Genomic DNA, 20197 nt, shown 5'->3' with positions numbered 1-20197 from the left:
AAGGCCTTGCTTCCCTTGCAAGGGAGGCTGGGAGATGTAGACCAGCTCTGTGTCCGGGAAGAGGAGGAAACAGTTCAGAGAAGAGCTTGCAGGCCACTGCCACACTCGCCCATTCCCTGCTGATGCACGTTAAGCCTCCAGCAGGGAGGCTTAGTGAAGGCAGGGAGCTCGGGGAGAGGGGTCCCGACTCCCCAGCGGTGTGACCACTCACCTTTGCTCTCAGAACCTCCATTTTCTCATCTGTAAAATGGGGATAATAATCATCATCTCCCACTGATATGGTGGTCATGAGGGCTCTCTGATTCATGAAAGCCTCAGACTTGGCAGAGAAGTGGATGACACTGTCCCTGCCCTCAAAGAGGGTAAATAAGGACACAAGAGTTCAAAATGCGTCCAGACCTGGGGAAATTGTAGGGGTCTTGTGAACACGGGAGAGACAGAGAATAGAGGGGCTGCTGCAGGAGAGGGCCCTGTGGCCGAGCCTTGAGAGATGATGAACAGGCTGGGAATAGATCCAGGGCATAGGGTACCAAGTGGCAGGGAGGAGAACCAGCCCGTGCAAAGGTGTGGAGGTTGAAATGCATGTGGTTTATTGAAGGGTCCCGCACCCCTGCATTTAAAGCAGAAATTCCCAAAGGGTGGGATGTTGACTGGGCTGGGAGCTGGCGCACACTTGCATGCTTGTTTTTTGGCAGGATGAGTTTAAAAAAGGAGAAAAAAAAAAAAAAGAAATGAGAGATTGAAAACAGATTATTGGGGAGAAAAGTATTTCAGGCTCGAGACAACTGTCTCTACAGCCTCTGGCTCCCATCCCACCCATTCCCTGTCCCTGACTCAAGGCTGGCAGGAAGAAGGTGTTTCTCATGGGATTGTTGAACTTGAGGGTCAAACTCTGCCTGAGGCTTAAATATCCCCACAGGCTGACAGCATGCCTGAGGCCATGGTAAATGCTTTCCATGCTCCTTGAATTCTCCCCTCGAGGTTCTGTTATTGCCCCATTTCCAAGATAAGTAAATTGAGGCTCAGAGAGGTTAGCTGGCTTGCCCATAGCCACACAGCCAGTCAAGGGCGAATCTGACTGATTCCATTGCCTTATCCTGGGCCTGCAGTACAGACAGACGAGGGAGAGGTTTACGACAGCAAGGAAGAAGGTTCCAGGGGCTACAGGGTTTTGTGTGAGAGGCAGTATGGAGCAGTGGTTAAGTGCTTGACTCAGTAGTCAGATTTGAGGGTTCTTTGTTACAGCAGCATGACCTAGACTATCTGACTGATACAAATCATGGTAAACTAAATGACATGTCCTTCAAAATGTTAGGACTTACCATCTTCCTCTTAGAAGCAGCAATTTTTTTTTTATTTTAAAATTTCGGCACAATATGTATAACATAAATTTGCCATCTTGACCATTTTTAAGTGTACAGTTTAGTGGCATTAAGTACATTCACATTGTTGTGCTACCGTCACCACCATCCATCTCTATAACTTTCATCTTGTGACATTGAAACTCTGTACCCATTAAACACTAACTCCCCATTCCCCTTCCCCTGGCCCCTGGCAACCACCCTTCTACCTTCTGTCTCTATGAATCTGACTGCTCTAGGGACCTCATGAGTGGAATCATACAATATTGGTCCTTCTGTGACTGGCTTATTTTGCTCAACATAGTGTCCTATAATCTTTTCCTTGCTGTAGCCTGTGTTAGGATGTTCTTTTTAAAGGCTGAATGATATTCTATTGCGTGTATAAACCACATTTTGCTGACCCATTCATCTGTCGATAGATGCTTAAGTTTGCTCACACCTTTTGGCTGTCGTGAATGGTTCTGCTGTGAACATGGCTGCACAAATGTCAGGGGCAGCATTTTTAAAGAGAGTTGTTGAAAGGGAAACAGCACTGACGAAGAAGCCAGGAGACAGGAGGCCAGACTCGACCACTAACTTGCTGTGTAGCTTCGGGCACCTCGCTTTCTGCCCCGAGCCTCACTTTCACTGCCTACATCACAGCAGCGACCCAGGAGTATCAGCAAAGAAAAGCCGTGAGGGACTGTTATTGTTATTACACAGTGGGTTGAGGTCACTGATTTCCCAAAGGCATGAGTCATGAATGGTGGAATTCCAGGCATCAGGAGAGGCAGTTCTGGACGGCAGAGCCCAGATTCCACACAGAGCAGTGACCCTGACCCTGAACCCGAGAGGGAGCCACACCCTCCCTCCTTGGCCACTGGCTGTTGTGAGGAAGGAGTCAGTGAATGTCAGAGGCCGATGGGTCCTTAGGGTAGAGCCTGCATGCCTTTGCCTAGGGTCACACAGGCAGAGAGCAGTGGAAGCTGTACTGGAACTCAGAATTCCAGACTCCCAGCCCCTCACCATGCTGTCCCCCTCATGGCTCCAAGTAGCAGAAGTGAGCTCTGGAAGAGCCATCTGAGGCAGGGGGCATCGGGGGACTCAGAGGGCCTCAAGGTGAGGGTAGAACTTTCCTCTTATGTATCTCATAGAGACTGAGCTAAGAACCTTTCAATGTATAGCTCTCTCTGTACTTTCCAAAATCTTGAGACCAGTGGCGATAATAATAATTGCTATTTTTAACTGAGCCCTTCCAAGTCCCTGGCATAGAGCTGCACACTTTATATCCTTGGTCCCATTTTATCCCTCTTCTGAGGTAGGAGCCAGCGCTAACCCATTCGAATGCCCCCAAGCCTTAGATCAGTGACATTTTCCAGGTCACAAAATGAGAGGAGGTCAGAGCTGGGATTCGAACACAGGGCTGGGCGCCTGCGGCGTCTGTCTACTGAAGCCCAGCGATCGACTGCCTCAGTTGAGTTCTGTTACAATCTGTGTGACGGAGGCAGGGGAGCGGACTGTGATTGTTGTCCTGGTGAAGAAACTGAAGCTTGGCAGACTGAGATTGGTGACATCCTGGCAAGAGGACGAGTCAGGGCTAGGACCAACCCTGCCAGGGCTGCTTCCATCCAGTACATCTGCTCCGGGGAACAGAAAGCTCTTCTGGGAGTGCTGTGGCCCCTGTCACCCCTAGCCTTGGAGATGCAGGATGGGGGGGGGCAGTGACAGAATCTGCAGGTGGACACCTCCCTCCAGCAATGATGAGGGCAGCCGGCACTTAAGAAGCCCTGACTGGGTTCAAGGTCTTTGGCTTAATACTTTATATCGGTGATTTCATTTCCTCTTCACCCATGTGGAAGGAGTTAATTTTATTCCCCCATTCTACAGATGCAAACACTTAGGTTCAGAGAGGTGGGCTCACTTGTCCAGGGGACCAGCCTAGGAAGTTGTGGAATTGAGGTGCCCAAGTCTGGTCTCTTATGACCATGCAAATTCCCCTCCCCAGGGAGAGGAGGGAGAAGCAGCCTGAACAACTCCACCCAGCCCGCCAGGCCCAGCCCACCAGGCCCTTTCGTGCCTGAGACTCCGTATGCTAAGAGTCCCCGAGCAAGGGGTTCCAAGAAACTCCCGGAGCCACCATATGTCATGAATCTACAGTTGCCCCAGTCTCTGCCTGCCACCTACAGGATGATCCATGGGGTGTGGTCCAGAGAGCTAAGCCAGCAAGGGCCCTGGGGTGGCCAGAGGAGCTGGTGACCCCACCGAGAGCAGGTCTGACAGGCCAGCTCTGGTTATTCGCAGAAGCCCTCCCTTCCTTGTATGCAATCCTCTTAGCACCAGTGCATGAGGAAGGCGGCTCTCCCCCAAGCCCCATCTTCCTTCGACCTTAGATCCAGCTCAAGTCTAGAACCCATTGCTCACTCCCCTTCCTGCTTCCATCTTTCTCTCTAGAGCCTTGCCTTTGTTCAGAAGTGGGCAGTGTGTGGGCTTCCCTGGTGGCGCAGTGGTTGGGCGTCCGCCTGCCGATGCAGGAGACACGAGTTCCTGCCCCAGTCCGGGAGGATCCCGCATGCCGCGAAGTGGGCAGTGTGCTCTAGAAGAAATCTCTTTCCCAGCCCCAGGAGCTAAGCCTTCAAGGTTCCGCAGTCCCCCCAGGTTTTAGGAATGGGTATGTGTATTGTCTGGCTAAGTCACGCTAGCTGTTGTAACAAATAACCCAAGCTTTCAGTGGCTTTACATCACCGACCTTTGTTTTCTTCTCACATCACTGCACAAGAAGTCTTGGCAGGAGGGCTCTGCTCTGGGGAGCCATTTAAGGACTGAGACTCTTCCTGTCTTGTGACTCTGCTTTCTTTGTCCTCAGAGTCCTTTTCAAAGCAGAAAGATGAGGAAGGAAAGCAAAGATTGTGGGTAGGAGGTGTTTATAGGCCAGACCTGAAAATGGTGCAGTTATTTTTACTCACATCCCATTGGCTAGAACTCAGTCACATGACCACCTCTAACCACACAGGGGGTTGCGAAATGTGGTCCAACTGTGTGCCCAGAAAGAACATGGTGATTGGTGAGTACTACCAGACTTCCACAAGAATGTAACCCAGTTTTGGCCAAGGAGAAATAAAATCTGCTGGGGGGGTTTCTGAGAAGGGATTGCTTTAATTATAAAAAGCTGTGGGGAGAAGGTCCCCTATTCTTCCCCCATAAGTAGCTGTGTGAGGATATGATGTCTGAAACCTTGGCAGCCACGTTGAGACCCTGCAGGGCCAAGGCTGAGGGCTGAAGCCACCGCACTGAGGATGCTGGAGCTATAATATGGGTCCTGGCTGACATCATTGAGCCTCTGCATTAACCAGTCGGGAACCACCCAACCTCCAGGGGTCTTGAGCACAGAAGTCCATCTTAAGTCAGGAATATCAAGGTGTTACTTGCAGCCTGAAACCTCCTAAGTGACTGGCACCAGCACCATGACCTTGGGCAAGTCACTCAACCTCCCTGTGCCACAGTTTCTCCATGACTAACATTGGGAACTTATAAATATTCTACCTAATAAGTAGAGGATTAAATGTGCAACCCAGATAAAGAGCTTAGCACATTATCAGTAAATATGAACTTAAAAATTCCTGATCAGACCCTGTGGGGTGTGAATAATAGTAACTCCACCTGACAGCTGGGGAATCTGAGGTTCAAGGAAGTGAAGCCCCAGGACATACAAATAATAAGAGGCCTGGATTTGAACCCAGGTCAAGTTGAGTACCTACTGTGTACCAGACATTGTGCCAGGTGTTTAGATACATTATCCCATTGGATTCACAAAGCAGTCCTGCGTAGGAGGTACTATTATTGTTGCTGTTGTTATTATCCCCATGGGATAGATGGGAAAACCATGGCTCAGAGAGGTGATGAGACTTGCCTACAGGTAGCATCAAAATGTCAGCATTTGAACCTAGGTCTGAGACCAAGCCTTTATTCTTTCTACTATTTATAAACCTCCTTAATAGAGAGCCACAGACCATTATGGTAGTGTTTCAGGCATCGGAGGAATCACTGATTCGGCTCTCAGGGCTGTTCAGGGTTTCATGAAGTATTCAGTGACTTCAGGCTAGCTGCTAGTTCAGCCTGTCTCCAAGGCTGTGCTGGTGATGGCCTCACCCTTACTCTCCCAGTAAAATAACAGGGACTTGGACTGGAAGGTCTCGAGAGAAAGTCTGGCTCACTTGATAAAGCACAACGTTTGAATGTTTTGAGCTGATGCATAATGGAGTAGGCTGGCTTGGAATGTGATGAGCTCCCTGGCCCTGAGAGGGTACAAGCAAAGGCTGGCAGCTACCTGTGAGGGTGACAGAGGCAACTCCCGCATGAAAAGTGATATTGGATTCAAAGACCTTTCAATTTTGAAAGTCTGTGATTGTAAGATTCTCAGATCCCATTTTCTTAGATTGCAATCTAAGACTGCACGATACTCAAAATCTAGGAATTTAAGACTGCATGCGTTTTTCCCTTTTGTGTTTTCTAGTCCCTGCTCAGGCAGGTAGACCGTGGAGTGTCCACTGACTCGAGGAATGGACATTTCAGGAAAAGCAGAGAACAAGTTTTTAGGTTTCAGAAGTACCCCTTTCTCCCCAAAAAGACCATTCCTGAAGGGACCTGAGGCACACTGAAACCTCATGAATCAGAGAAAGGTGGGATCTGATGCCTTTCTGTCCCTCTGCTATACAATATTTGGGGGTGGTGGCTATTCCATCAGCCTGGATTTTGGAGTGAGGAGGCACAGATGGGGCTGTAGCAGACATGCAGCCTGAGTGGCTAAGGAGCAAGATTGGAGGTGGTTGTTACTGCACCCTAACCTGGCTGACCCTGACTGATGCATAGCCCTCGCCTCCCCTCTCTCCTTTTTTTCAAAGAAGAAATCAAGAAGAGAGCCAGAAAAAAAGCTGTGAGTGAGCATGTGTTGAATCTCGTGGGTCAGCGTGACCCCAGAGAGCTTTGAAGAGTCCAAAAGTGGAGAGTGGGGAAGGGCTTGAACGGTGAAATGGTCATGTGGTGTGTTGAAGCCAAAAGGGCCTGAAACAACCTCTCAGTGAGATGCAGTCACAGGGGAAGTGTGTGTGTGTGCACGCAAATGATGGAGTGGGCGGAGTAAACCACACTGATTAAGATTAATTTTCTGTCCACATAGGAAGTAGGGTATGGTCATAAAAATTTAGATTAACTTTCCTGCTCATCGGAATTTTGAATTGAGACACATCATTCTAGAATTGCACCATCCCACAAGCCCAGAGTCTTGGATTCTGGGCTTTTACCGTGATTCTTTCACTGGGTAGAAGCTGGACGTGGACACTGGGAGGACCCAGGGCTGAAAACCAGGAGAACTGAGCTCTACTCTCAGATGTCACCTTCCCAGGGAGGCCTTCCCTGACCACGTGGTTTAAAATGGAACCCCCGGCCCCTGCGAATGCCTGATCCCTCTTTCTTCTTTTTCTCCAAAGTACTAACTGATGCAGCCTATTATACTTATTTATTTATTGTCTATTTCCCCTACTTGATTGTAAGTTTCAAAAGGGCAACGATTTCTCCCTCCCTCCTCCCTCTCTTGTTTCTTTCTACCTTTCATTCTATCTTACTTCTTTTTCTTTTTTCCTTTCTTCCCTCGTATGTATAAAAAAAAACTTCAAACATTCAGAAAAGCATAGAAAACAGATGATGAACACCCATTTGCTATTTGGCCATCACCTAGATTTAACAACTGTTAACATTTTATCATATTTGCTTTATTTTTTTGGTGCCAGCATTTTCTAAAGAAAATAATATTCGTCATGCTACTTCCTCTTTAAAAACTTGAAGATAGGGAGTTTTGTCTCTTTTACTTGTTGCCATTATTACTCACTGCCCGGAAGCTGGTAGATCTCCAATAAACAGTTGTTGAATGAATGAATCTCATCTAATCCTCATAGCAACCCTATGCAGTAGGTATTATTATTATCCCTGTTTTACAGCAGAGGAAACTGAGGCACGGAGAGGCAAAGTAACTTGCCTAAGGCCACACAGCTAGGAGGTAGTGAAAGGAAATTTGAGCTTAGACAGGCTGAGTCCAGAGTCCACACATTCTTATCTCTCTAGGGGCTGCTTCAAATGGGATGTTCATTCATCCTCTCTGTCCACCTGTCCCATCCAGACACCATCCACAGATGAGACCCGAGGGGTTCACAGGCCAGCCAGAAGCAGGGCATCCCCACTGGGAACCCAGGTGGTCTCCATAAAGGCTGGGGCCCTCTCTCCCTCCCTGGGGAGGAGATAGAAGGCTCCTTCCCAGACAAATGACCTTTGGGGTTTGTTATGAATAGAGATTCCTTCTGGGGAACGTGATGGCTGATGCCGGGAGCCTGGGTCCCCAGACTTAACCCCTAGGAATGTGTAGAGAAATATGCAAGCCTCCGCCCTGCAGGCCAGCGTTCCCAGCGGCCCTGGCCAGCCAGAGGAGGCCAGTTCTAGGCTTCTCTTCAGGTTGCTGGGCCTTCTGGGGAGACGGACTGAGTCCCTCCATCCTAGGCTGGGAGGCAGCTCCTCAGGGTAAATGGAGCCCTGGACTTCAAAAGCAAAGAGACCGGGGTCTGCCTCTTCCTCCCTAGTTGTGTGACATTGGACAGGTGCCCAATCTGGGGAAACCTCAGTTTTCACATCTATCAAATGGGGATAACTACTACCCCAACCTCGCACAGATCCAGGGCTAGGGTGAGGCAAGCCGGGTAGGTGCCCAGGGCACAGAATTTAAGGAGGTGCTGGGTCTCAGGTGCTGACCCTGCACTTGCAGTAGCCTGAGGGTGAGAGCCTTGTTAAATTACACACACACCAAGATGATCTAATCCCACGACTCACATGATGGAGCAAATAGATGGCTCCAGGCAGGGGCCCCAAAGGCCATTGGGGGAGACCGACCCCCCTGAGCTAAGTCAGGTCCCTGGTACCTGGGACAGAGGGATGGCCCAGATGCCCTCTGGGCATTATCAAGCCACAACAGGCGGTTTTTGAGTTCTTCCCAGGCCAGAGAGTGGCTTCTGCCTCCAGGCTGTGATGATAATGACACTGATCTCATATTTATCCAGCGTTCACTCTGGACCAGTGCTGTGCTGCTCGCCTCACGTTGAGATCTTGGTGGATCCTCACAACAGCCCTCTCATGTGTTATTGTCTGTATGTTATGAATGAGGAAGACCTCAGGGCACCAAGTCAGGTAGGTCCGAGTATACGGTGGGCCCAAGATCTGAACACTTATTTGTCTGCATCCTAGGTGGGCTGGGGGCTGAGGCTTGGCTGCTAAGGGTCTTGCGGGCACTTGACCCCAATCACCTTTATCTTCTGTGCCTCCTCCCTCTGCTAGCAGCCATTGTGGCCAAAATGGGATTAACCCAAAAGGAAGTCATTGCCGGGGCTGGATGGGTGGGGAGGAAGGCATGCTTCTGGGCTCCAAGGACCCTAAGCCTGGTTGCTCTATTCCCAGGCCCTGGGCCCCCACGGCACGCACACACTGCTCTGGATGAGGTGGAACGCAGGGCAGGTAAGTTTCAACGTGGGGGAGACAGCTCAGGAATGATGCTGAGTTTCATTTGTACAAATTCCTTTTCTCCCTGCCTCTGAGCCCCTTCCTTGGTAATTCATCTTCCGTCCTGGCCACCAGAGTGTTTGTGCATCTGGCCTTGTACAAGCTTTGCTCAGGACTTTTTGGGAACTCCCTCGCCGCAGGATCATCTAAATATTTTCCTGGCGTTCAAGGCTATTTGCGGAGACTAGTGCAGAGGGCTGGTCCTGCCTTTTTGCCTTTCCACAGGTGGGTCCCTCTGCTAGAATGTCCTCCTTCCCCCAAGGTCCTTCTGGATCTTCTCGGGCAGGAATGAGGTGTGTAAATGGCACAACTCTGAACTCCCAGGCCTGAGGGGGACTGTGCAATTTGATGCCATGCTAGCATCTGGGGAAGACAAGAGGTAGTTTAGTGTTTCAAAAGGCAGGTTTTGGGCTTCCCTGGTGGTGTAGTGGTTAAGAATCCGCCTGCCAATGCAGGGGACAAGGGTTCGAGCCCTGGTCCCAGAAGATCCCACATGTGGCGGAGCAACTAAGCCTGTGCACCACAACTACTGAGCCTGCGCTCTAGAGCTCGCAAACCACAACTACTGAGCCCACGTGCCACAACTACTGAAGCCTGCGCCCCTAGAGCCTGTGCTCCGCAGCAAGAGAAGCCACCACAGTGATAGGCTTGAGCACCGCAACGAAGAGTAGCCCCCGCTCACCGCAACGAAGACCCAATGCAGCCAAAAATAAATAAAATAAAATAAATTAATTTATAAAAAATTAAAAGGCAGGTTCTGAACTTAGACGTGAGTTCAGTCCCAGCTCTGCCACCTACCACCTGGGCTTCAGTTTTCTTCTCTGAACACAGAAAGAATGATCCGACTCTCTCCACTGGGGCACTGAGGGACAGGAAGGGGGTCGTGCACGTAATGCTCTGGGCTCAGTGCCAGTACCACGGTCAGGGCTCAAAAAGCATCAGGTGTTCACCCACGCATTCCACATCAGGTTTAAGTACCCACCCAGTGCCAGTCTCCGTGTTGGTCACTGGGATAGAGCCGTGAACGGACTCATGTGGCCCCAGTTCTTAAAAACAGAGGTTGGAGAGGCAGATATTTACCCATTAGTTACCATCGTGCCTGTAATTAGGGAAATCACCCCCCTCCCAACCTCCTAATCCTCCAACCTCCATCCCTCACCTTGACCTTGAAGCACCCTGGGCAGGATCTAAATCTGATGTATTTCCATAACTTTAGCTCCTCAATCATGGCCGGAGGCTCAACAAATAATATTTAAACTGAAACGACTTCTGTAGCAAACACTTATGGCACTGAGTGTGTGACAGCCACTGCTCTAAGCACTTTACAAATATGAAATCATGTCATTATCCCTGGAAAGTATGTACTATTATCACATCCCCATTTTACAGACAGGCAAACTGAGGCTCAGAAAAGTTAAGCAAACTCCCCTGAGTTATATAGCCGGAGAGGGATGCAGCCAGGATTTGAACCCAGGTAGCCCGGCTCCAGAGCCACTTGGTCCCCACCTCTCCCGAGTTGATGCCGCTTTCCAGCAGGGTCCAGAAAGGGCGTGATCTGAAGACCTTGCCCGTCTCCACCACTTACTGACTGCCGGGCTCCTCAACTTTCTACTCCCCAGGTGGGCTGTGGAGGAAAACAAGGCCTCAGCTGCAGCCTCTGATATCCCCTGCTGGCACTCTGAGGCCTGGGGGTGACTCAGGGGATCCCAGGCCAGCAGCTAGGCCGGCCTCAGGGCCAGCGTTTCCGTAAACACCCCAGTGAGCCAACCCTGCGTGGTCAGTCCACGGGCTGCTGGCTTCGAGGGCTGAGGCCTGGCTGGCCCTGCGCAGTTTCCTGCCACACGGCCACTTCCACCCCCTCTGCCTGGCTGGGCTTCCAGTAATGAAGTGTTTTGTTCGGGGGCTGGTGGCACTGATGGGATGGAGTATCAGGGCCTCTCTGTCCCACTTGCACCCACTTAGGTTCTTGGAGGCTGGTTAGACGACCCTCACCACAGCCTGGGAAGCTCATATGCCCACCTGCGTGTCGGAGGAAGAATTGGCCTCTAAGGGGACAGGTCTTGGGCTCTGAGCCAAGAGGGAGGGTGTAGCTGGAACCAACCCTGTTGGTCCTTTCTGAGGGGTTGGGAGGTTAGGGAAACAACTTCTCCTGGAGACCTAGCCAGGCAGCTTGGAGATGGAAGGGAAAGTCTCAACCGTGGCCACTGCCTCTCCCCACCGAGACAGCGGCTACAAGGAAGGGGCCATGGGTGAAGACTGAAGGACCATCAGTCCCAGTGAGTGTGCCATCCCTGAAAGCAATGCTACCGCAGCCCTTCAACTCTCACAGCATCCCTGCTTGGAAACAGAGGCCCAGAGAGGTGAAGTGACTCACCCAAAGTCACACAGCAAGCGACAGAGCCAGGATGTGACTGAGTTTCTCCCTTCCCTCTGAACCACTTCTAGCTCTCTGCCTGAATCCCGAACAGTAGGGACTGGAAGGTGCTTCCAAGCCATCTTTCAAGAGGCAGTATAGCACAGTGGATAAGAGCAAGGACTCAGGGGCCAGCTACCTGGGTTCAGATCCCAGCTCTGCCTCCTACCTGTTACGTGAACGTGGGCAAGCTATTTAACTTTCCCCATCTGTGAAATGAGGATAATAATGAGGCATCCTTTAGATGGTCGCTGTAATGATTAAGCTCTTGCCTGGTACACACTAAGCCTTCCATCAATGCCAGTTATTTCTAATCTCTCACTGGCCTTCCCACTGTGGAGCTGGGGAGACACAGGCCCAGGGATGAAGGCAAAACCTGCTGGGGTCTTTTCTGGGGCAGAGCACACGTTCCCTATGGTGCCCACGTTCCCTATGGTGCCACTGAGAGGCTGTGATGTTTGAGCTGAGTTGCTTGTTGTATCCCCCATCCTCCAGGGCTGGGGAAGGGCAGACAGAGCCCAGGGAGGAGAGAATCAAGGCAACATGATGGGTGACCCCAGCGTCAGCCCCTTCCCCCTCTGGCTCCCAATCTCCCCTCCTGAGGATGTCTGGACCCTTGAACTCAAAGGGGCTCCTTGGTTAGGGCCTCAGGGGCTGCCGAGGAGTGGGAGAGGGTCCAGAGCCCCAGACAAAGGCTCCCGCCCTCTGATTTATCCCGAACAACTTTCTTTGGGCCTGTTTTAATTATTAGACTTTCATATGGGATTTTCTTCTGAACAAGGGTCTGCTGGCTTGAGAAGGGGGCTGTGGGCAGCGAGGGGCAGGGGATGGGGCCCCCTTCCCGCACCTGGGAACCCTAGGGCCCAAGCTGATGATTGGTTGGTGACTCACTCCCTGCTCAGCACATGCTGTCATCCCAGGACTGGGAGCCCCACAGGGGCCACCCCTAACCAGGGCCCCCCTAACCAAGGCGCTCCCCCCTCGACATGCAAGGGACTGGGAACAATTAACTTGCTCCTCAGGCCAGGCCAGAGGTTCATGTGGTTATTGGTTTTGCTGACCACATGTAACTCAAGGACGTCCTCAGAGCTGGAAGGGTCCCAAGAGGCCACAAAGGGCAACCCTATCATAGGGTTGTCACAGCAGGGGAACTGAGGCCCAGAGAGGTGAGGTAACTTGCCTAAGGTCACTCAGGGGAGAGGGAGGAAGGAAGCTGGCATTCTAATGCCTGACCCAGAGCTTTTCTACACCTCCAGATGGTCCCTGGATACCCCAAGTTCTCGGCCCCTATTCCCACCCCAGTCACAAGTGTCCTCCCCAACCAACACAGGCCAGGCCTCTCCAGCCTCGTCTCCCTCACCTCCCACCAGGCCTCCAGGCTTCATCCAGACTCAGCTACTCACAGTGCCCCAGACACCCCTGCTCTCACGTTGCTTTCAGGTCTCTGTTCTCTCTGTCCCCGTGTTGCCTTTTTGCCTAGACTCCTATTCTTGCTTCAAGATTCATCTCGGATGTCACCTCCTCCAGTAAGACTTCCAAAGCCTCCTCTCCCACCTCCCAGGCTGGGTCCTCTTCTCATTGCCCTCAGTACCTGGTACTCCCCACTTACCCTGCTGTCAGCATCTCTTTGCTTGTCTCTATCTTCCCCTCTAGTCTGTGAATTCATTGTGGGCAGACACCTTGCTTTTTATTATTTATTTCATATTAGGGCATGGCCCAGTACATTCAGTGTTTGTTGAATGAATGCATGGATGTATGAATGTCCAGATGGATGGATGGATGGATGGATGGACAAATGGATGGATATGTGGATAGACAGATGAATGGACAGGTAAACAAATGAATTAGTGGATGGGCAGATGGATTGATAGATAAATGGATGGATGGATGGATTAGACAGACAATGGCACCTGTAGGGGCTCAGACAGTGAGAAGTAAGTTCCTGGAGACTGGATATCCTGAATGATGAAGGAGCTCTTGGATGGGGAAACAGTAACCTAAACTGCTATCTGCCTCCTCCAAGGGATGTCTGGCCAGAAGCAAAGCCACTTCTGCCCTGGTGCCTGGTCCCTCCTGACCAACTAGTTCCACCTCAATGGGATCTCCTGAGCTTTGGTAATTTTTCAGACATCAGACAATCTATAGGACCCACCTCTGCTTCTGACATTTCAGAACTCTGCATTCCTGAGGGCCCAGCCTGCATACTTCCATCCAGGTCAGAGCTGCCGCTCCAGAAATGTTCCCAGGCATAGAAACAGAAATCCCTAGAGAAAGAGGCACTATAAAATATGGAATTCATCCCTCTCCCATTTTACAGATGAGGAAATTGAGGCCAAGAAAGGCCGAGGAACTTCCCCAAGAATGTATAGCGACAGAGCTGGGATTAAAGTGGAACTTCCCCAAGAATGTACAGCAACAGAACTGGGATTAAAGCTTGGGTCCCCCAATTCACTCATTCATGTATTCATTTATGCAACAAATATATATATCTAGCATCTAACATGTGCCAGGTTCAGTGCCTTTTCCCTGGCATTCGATGTCTGTAAATAAACCCTCATGCCAATTTGGAAAGCCTATGTCCCATCGTGACCTCCTCCGACTCCCCAGCTGGCTTATCTTTGCCTCACCAGCTGCATCCTCAGCATAGCTCCTGCCCCAACCCCTTCACCCAGCAAATGAGGACCACTTCCTTGCCAGGAACCCCAGCTCACAGCGGTGTATGCAGAGACAGTCACGTGCGTGTGCTGAGAGCACACATCCCACCCCTCCTTGGGGGGACCACATCAGTCCCTGCACGCAGAACCCCGCCAGCTCAGACTGAAGCCAAGTGTTAAACGGTTCAAGCCCCGCAGCTGTCCTGGGGATGCGGGAGGGGAAGCTCATCGTGACACCTGGGATCTCAGGGCCAGGAGCAGACCTCTGAACTCCTGCCCAGACTGAGGAATGTGTGGAAGAAGAGGCCATAGAGGGGCGCCTGGGGGCTGGTTATTTACAGGACAGAGGAGCAGGCGGCAGCAGCGATTCTCCCATTAGCCCCTCCCAACATGCCCAGAGGCAGGGGCGGTGTGAGGGCTGCCAGTCTGGAAGAGATGGAGCCTCGCATTCTGGGGCAGGAACCGAGACTTGGGCAAGTCATGGCCATTGGCTGGACCCCCTCTCTGGACCTTCCTGATGGAGGTGACCTCGCTGAAGATGTGGAATGACTCAGTATTGCAAGGACAAAAATAAGGTTCAGCTGCACATAACAGAACACCTTCCGGGAGCGAATCAATGAACTAGAGAACAAAAGAAGAATATGGAAGAACAACAGGACCCAAAGCTGCTTCTGGGATGAAATTAATACGAGACAGAGTCCTGATAAGATTGATCATGACAAAAGAGATAAGATGCAAATAAATAAAGTAAAAATATAGGGTGAAAAAGGAGAATAATATTGACTTAAGGATTAAAAGTAACTTTAAAACTATTGTTGGGCTTCCCTGGTGGCGCACTGGTTGAGAGTCCGCCTGCCGATGCAGGGGACACGGGTTCGTGCCCCGGTCCGGGAGGATCCCACATGCCGCAGAGCGGCTGGGCCCATGAGCCACAGCCGCTGAGCCTGCGCGTCCGGAGCCTGTGCTCCGCAACGGGAGAGGCCACAACAGTGAGAGGCCCGCGTACCGCAAAAAAAAAAAAAAAAAAAAAAAAAAGAGAGAAGTTCCTTACTTTGGTAGAGATATTAATATCAAAAACCTCCAGAAAGTATGACTCCTAGTGGAGAAACTTCACGTGCATGAAAGGATCAGGAACGAGCCACGAATGCGCGTTATCACTGTTACTGCTCAAAACAAAGTGCCAAGGTCAGGCTACAGCTAAAAGGAGAGAAAATCAGAGGCGTCGGAGTGGAACAGAGGAGACAAAACTGTTCATTGGAGAGGGTGTGATCCTTCACCTTGAAAACCTAACCAAATAAGCTGACAACGTATCAGAACAAATAAGAGAGTTTGGCAAGTTTGCTAGATGCATGATCGATAACAAAAATCAATAACACTTTCATACCAGCAATACTCAGAACAATGGTGGCTTAAACAAGGCGGCATAAACATGCGTATATTATTGAGTTGGCCAAAAATTACAGAAGATGTTACGGAAAATCCCGAAGGAACTTTTTGGCCAAGCCAATATATGCATACACAATAACATATATAATATTATTATTATGTTAATATTCTAATAGCATTCTTATATATAACATGTATGCTATTTTTTTAATCATGTGAATGGAAACTATAGGTGGAGTCCAGGGTGCGTATGGCACAGCTCTGATGTCATCAGAATCCAGGCTTTCTTTTCTTTTTTTTTTTTTGCCGTACGCGGGCCTCTCACTGTTGTGGCCTCTCCCGTTGCGGAGCACAGGCTCCGGACGCGCAGGCTCAGCGGCCATGGCTCACGGGCCCGGCCGCTCCGCGGCATGTGGGATCTTCCTGGACCGGGGCACGAACCCGCGTCCCCTGCATCGGCAGGCGGACTCTCAACCACTGCGTCACCGGGGAAGCCCCAGGCTTGCTTTATTTCTCCTCTTCTCTTCTCTGCACATAAGGTCCATCTTCAAGATACCCTCATGGTCCAAGATGGCTGTCAAGCTTCACCATCACATCTGATGACTGATTAGAGCACGAGGAAGTGAGGAGTGGTGGTGTTGGGACAAAAGGGATGCCCTTCCCTTTCAGGAGGCTTCCCAGAATTTGCACCCAGCACTTCTGCTTGTATCTTATTGCTGGGACCTGGTCACATGGCCATGCCTAGCCGCAAAGCTGAGTGCACTGCCACCCCAAATACAATCAGGGTTCAATTATGAAGGAAGGAGGGGAGAAAGGGTATTGAAATGGGCATCCCTCAGGCTCTGCCATAGATCTCAATTTCCAAAAAGGGGAAACAGAGGCCCAGAGAGATGAGGGCACTAACACACAGCCACGAAGCAAGTGTCAGAGCTGGGATTTTCAAGTGACTGATTCTTGATCTTCCCAGAGTACAGGGCTCCCCTCTCACGTGGGTATGTCCAGCCACGGGAGCACTGACCCTGCTCACTCCCAGCCCTGTTTGGGTCAGGGTCTGCTTTCGGTTTCTCTGTCCCCACTACCTAGTGTAAGAACAGTGAGGTCCCAGTGTTGGGCATTTATTCACATCCCTCCCCCCAGCCTCTCCAGCTTCTTGCACAGGACTTGGTCTGTAGATGTGCAATGAACATGAAGCAGGAAGGCACGGAGGGAGCTGACAAGCTGTGAATGGCTGAAACTGGCTTTATCCTTGCAACTGCAGACATTTTTTCCTGCCTCCCATATGCTGTGCCCTGATCTGGATGTGTTTCCCAAGTTTCACTTTTCAGATGCATTTCCTAGACCCTAAAATGTTAGGCCTGGCCCGGGTATGAAAGAGCAAGGAGGCTGCCTTGAAACAGACAAACGAACAAAAAATGGAGAAACCGAAGGCCAGAGAAGCAATGTCATATGACATGTCATATGTCTCTCACTTGGATTCCTCTTCATGGACACACAGAGAAAGATCGGTTTCCCAGCCTCCCTTGCAGTCAAGTTTGGGGGTCATGTGACTAGTTCTGGCCAATAAAATATGAGAAGAGATGAGCATCATCACTTCCAGTTTGAGGCAGTGAAGGGTCAGTGTGCCTTCGCCGCCCCTCTTCTCTAAGGTGACCTTGGAGACCACTGGTCTAGAAGGGTGATTCACAACCGGTTATGTGCATACACATCACCTGGGGGTCTCATTAAAATGTAGATCCTGGTTCTGGGTGGGGGGTCTGAAATTCTTCACTTCAAACAAGCAACTAACTGGGGCTTCCCTGGTGGCGCAGTGGTTGAGAGTCCACCTGCCGATGCAGGGGATATGGGTTCGTGCCCCGGTCCGGGAGGATCCCACAGGCCGCGGAGAGGCTGGGCCCGTGAGCCATGGCCGCTGAGCCTGCACGTCCGGAGCCTGTGCTCCGCAACGGGAGAGGCCGCAACAGTGAGAGACCCGCGTACCGCAAAAAAACAAACAAGCAACTGAATTATGCTGATCCATCAGGGCCCACGTTTGAGTAGGGAAGGATGATTTGAGAGGATGCAGCTCAAAGATGGAGAAGACCTGCCTAGCTTCACTGGACCATTTGCAACCAAAAATAAACTTTTGTTGGGTTAAGTCACTGAGATTTGGGAGTTTATTTGTGACCTCAGCATAGCTTAATGTCCCCCAATTAATACACTGGGATAGGACATTGTCATTTAGCTAGTCAACCCATATTTATTGAGTTCCTACCATGATCTTATTTTGTGCCCTGGACGCCTCACTCCTAAGGAGGCGCTCACTCTCCAGGTCCTACAAGGGCAAGGTCAGCACCTGACGGTGAGAGCTCCTAAAACTTTGTTCCCTTAGCACCTCTGTTTCTGCATCCTAGCCCCAGGGCTGTAAGTCACTGAGGGAGCCAGGATTTGAAGTGGGAACTTTTTGGCTTACAAGCCTGAAATTTGCTTTCCGTAGTGCAAAGAGCCACAGTGCTCATTCTAGGGTCTTACGGGGGGCGGGGGCCGCGCTACAGCAGCAGCCAAAAGACTCACGCGCTCCCTGGACTATCTCATCCCTCTAGTGCCAAACTTGTTAGTTTGAGGGCCTGAACCACAGTAACCAGTCAGCACAGTGGCAGCTCCTGCCGCGGACTTTCAATCCTTTGAACACGTACGGACAGTTCATCACTCACGCTCTCATCACCCGACGCCCTGCTGCCAACCTGCGGGCTTCCTGAACTGGCCAGGTCCCAGGGCCGCCCGCTGTCCACACTCACCCATCTTCAGTTATTTAGAGAGAACAAGTTCCAAGCAAAAACACATGCTCTGAATCCGAGGGGCCCCTCCCGGCAGGAGGCGACACTTCCACTGGCGTCTTGTTGCCTCTCTGGGCAGCACTGTCTTTCCTTCCCTCCCCTTGGAAAGCACACCCGGCCTCACCCCCTCACTGGTGGGGGAGGGACTCGTCCTCTGATACGATATCGCTGTAAGCAGTGTGCCTCTCTCCACCTCCTCCTCGCCTCCTAGCTTCTCTGGTCTTCCTTCTTGTCTTAGAGGAAGATGTGGTTCAGAACTTCCTCCCACGAAAACTAATCAGTGGTAACAGAGGTCAGAATAGTGAGTACCTTGGGAGGCAGAGAGTATAGTCTTGGAAGAGGCATGAGGAACTTTCTGGAAATGTATCTTGACCTGGGTGGTGGTTACATGGGTGTGTACATATGTGAAGAGTTGTTGAGATGTACACTTAAGACTACTGCGCTGTAAGCATTTCTGTTTATGTTACCCCTCAATTAAAAAAAATATATGCCACAGAGACCTCTCTGAGCAGTAGCAAAAATAAATAACCACAACATAGGTTTTGCAGTCATATGAACCTTCACTGAAAATCTGCCTCTGTTTTCTAGCTGTGTGACCTTAAGCAGTTATTTAACCTCCCTGAACTTCATTTCTTTTTCTTTCTTTTCTTTCTTTTCTTTTCTTTCTTTCTTTCCTTTCTTTGTTTCTTTCTTTCTTTTCTTCCTTCCTTCCTTCCTTCCTTTCTCTCTTTCTTTCTTTCTTTCTTTCTTTCTTTCTTCCTTCCTTCCTCTTTCTCTCTTTCTCTCTCTCTGTCTCTCTCTCTCTTTCTCTTTCTTTCTTTCTTTTTTAAAGGTATGGACTGTGAAGATTAGAAACACCACTTCTTATAAAATGTACTTAGCACAGGGCTAGCTCCCACTGGGTGCTCAATACACAATCACTTTCATTGTTATTAAAACCAGTGACCCTAGCAAGGATAGGATGGGGGAGTGGTTTTCCCTGGGGACAGACAATAAAAGGGGTACATTGTCCATAGAGAATTTAAGGATAAAATTGATGATAAAAAAAAGTCTGCTTTTTGTTATCACTATGCACTGGCAAATCTAAATAATGTCAGTTGGAAAATGCTACATCCTGAAAAAATCTTTTATTGGTGTACATTCTAAACAATTGTTGTGGTGACTGCTGAATTTTAATACTATGTAGGTAAGCTTCAAATTAGCACATTTTAATTTCTTATCCTTTAATAAACCTCTTCTACATGGAAGTTAATCTGGGGAATTTCTAGGAATACAGTTACCGCGAGCACAGGTGGAGTCAGGAACACATATTCACAAAGAGAATCAGCTCCTAACAGTTCGAAATCTTTCATGCTTGCTCCAAGTACAGTTCTTGTCTCCAGCCCTGCGGTATTACATATTTCTGCATCTCACTAGTAGATTCAAAGAAACAATGACTGTAGAGTGATGGTGAAGATGAAGATATATGTAGTTCAAGTCTGTCATTCTAGGCGACTCCTTGGAATTTTGATTTGTGTCTAAAATTTAGAAAAGTGAAACAGTGTGAACTGCAAAGGGTAACGTTTTTGCCTGGTAAGTGCAAATTCTAGTTCATACATGAAACATATGTGTTTCATCTCAATGATTACTGATCATACTTTGTTGTATGAAGGAGATGCGTGTTCCAAAATGATCCACTGTGTGTGTAAAGTATCCTAGGCATGCCTCTGACTCAAGCAAAAGCATTAATAAAGAACACTGTATCTCCTTCTCCCCAAGTCTGTGGACGCACAACCCTCACCCTCAGTCACTTCCTCTAGCCATAAATGATCAAATCCTACATTTTCATCTTCAGCCTCCATCTGCATCAACTCCTTCTCCTGGAATTGCACCCAATACCAAATCACTCTTCTTCCTTGCCAAGTGCCCATTATGGACCTTTCTGCTGTCCAGCTCCATCGCTTTGAGATTTGGCGTACTGGGGGAGATGATGGGGGCCAAAGCCTTCTCCAGCCACCA

General features: G+C 49.9%; 1 long non-coding RNA gene across 2 annotated transcripts in view; it reads right to left on the bottom strand.

Annotated features, from left to right (window-relative positions):
* The window catches only part of LOC113605160 (uncharacterized), a 59798-nt gene that overhangs the window by 14712 nt on the left and 24889 nt on the right, over positions 1–20197 (bottom strand). The window lies entirely within an intron of this gene.

Source organism: Aethalodelphis obliquidens, unplaced genomic scaffold (genome assembly GCF_003676395.1).
Source record: "Aethalodelphis obliquidens isolate GAN/ISIS:26980383/991018 unplaced genomic scaffold, ASM367639v1 scaffold42, whole genome shotgun sequence".
Lineage (NCBI taxonomy): Eukaryota > Metazoa > Chordata > Mammalia > Artiodactyla > Delphinidae > Aethalodelphis > Aethalodelphis obliquidens.
The sequence above is the reverse complement of the archived record's forward strand: the minus strand, read 5'-3'. Positions and strand labels throughout refer to the sequence as shown.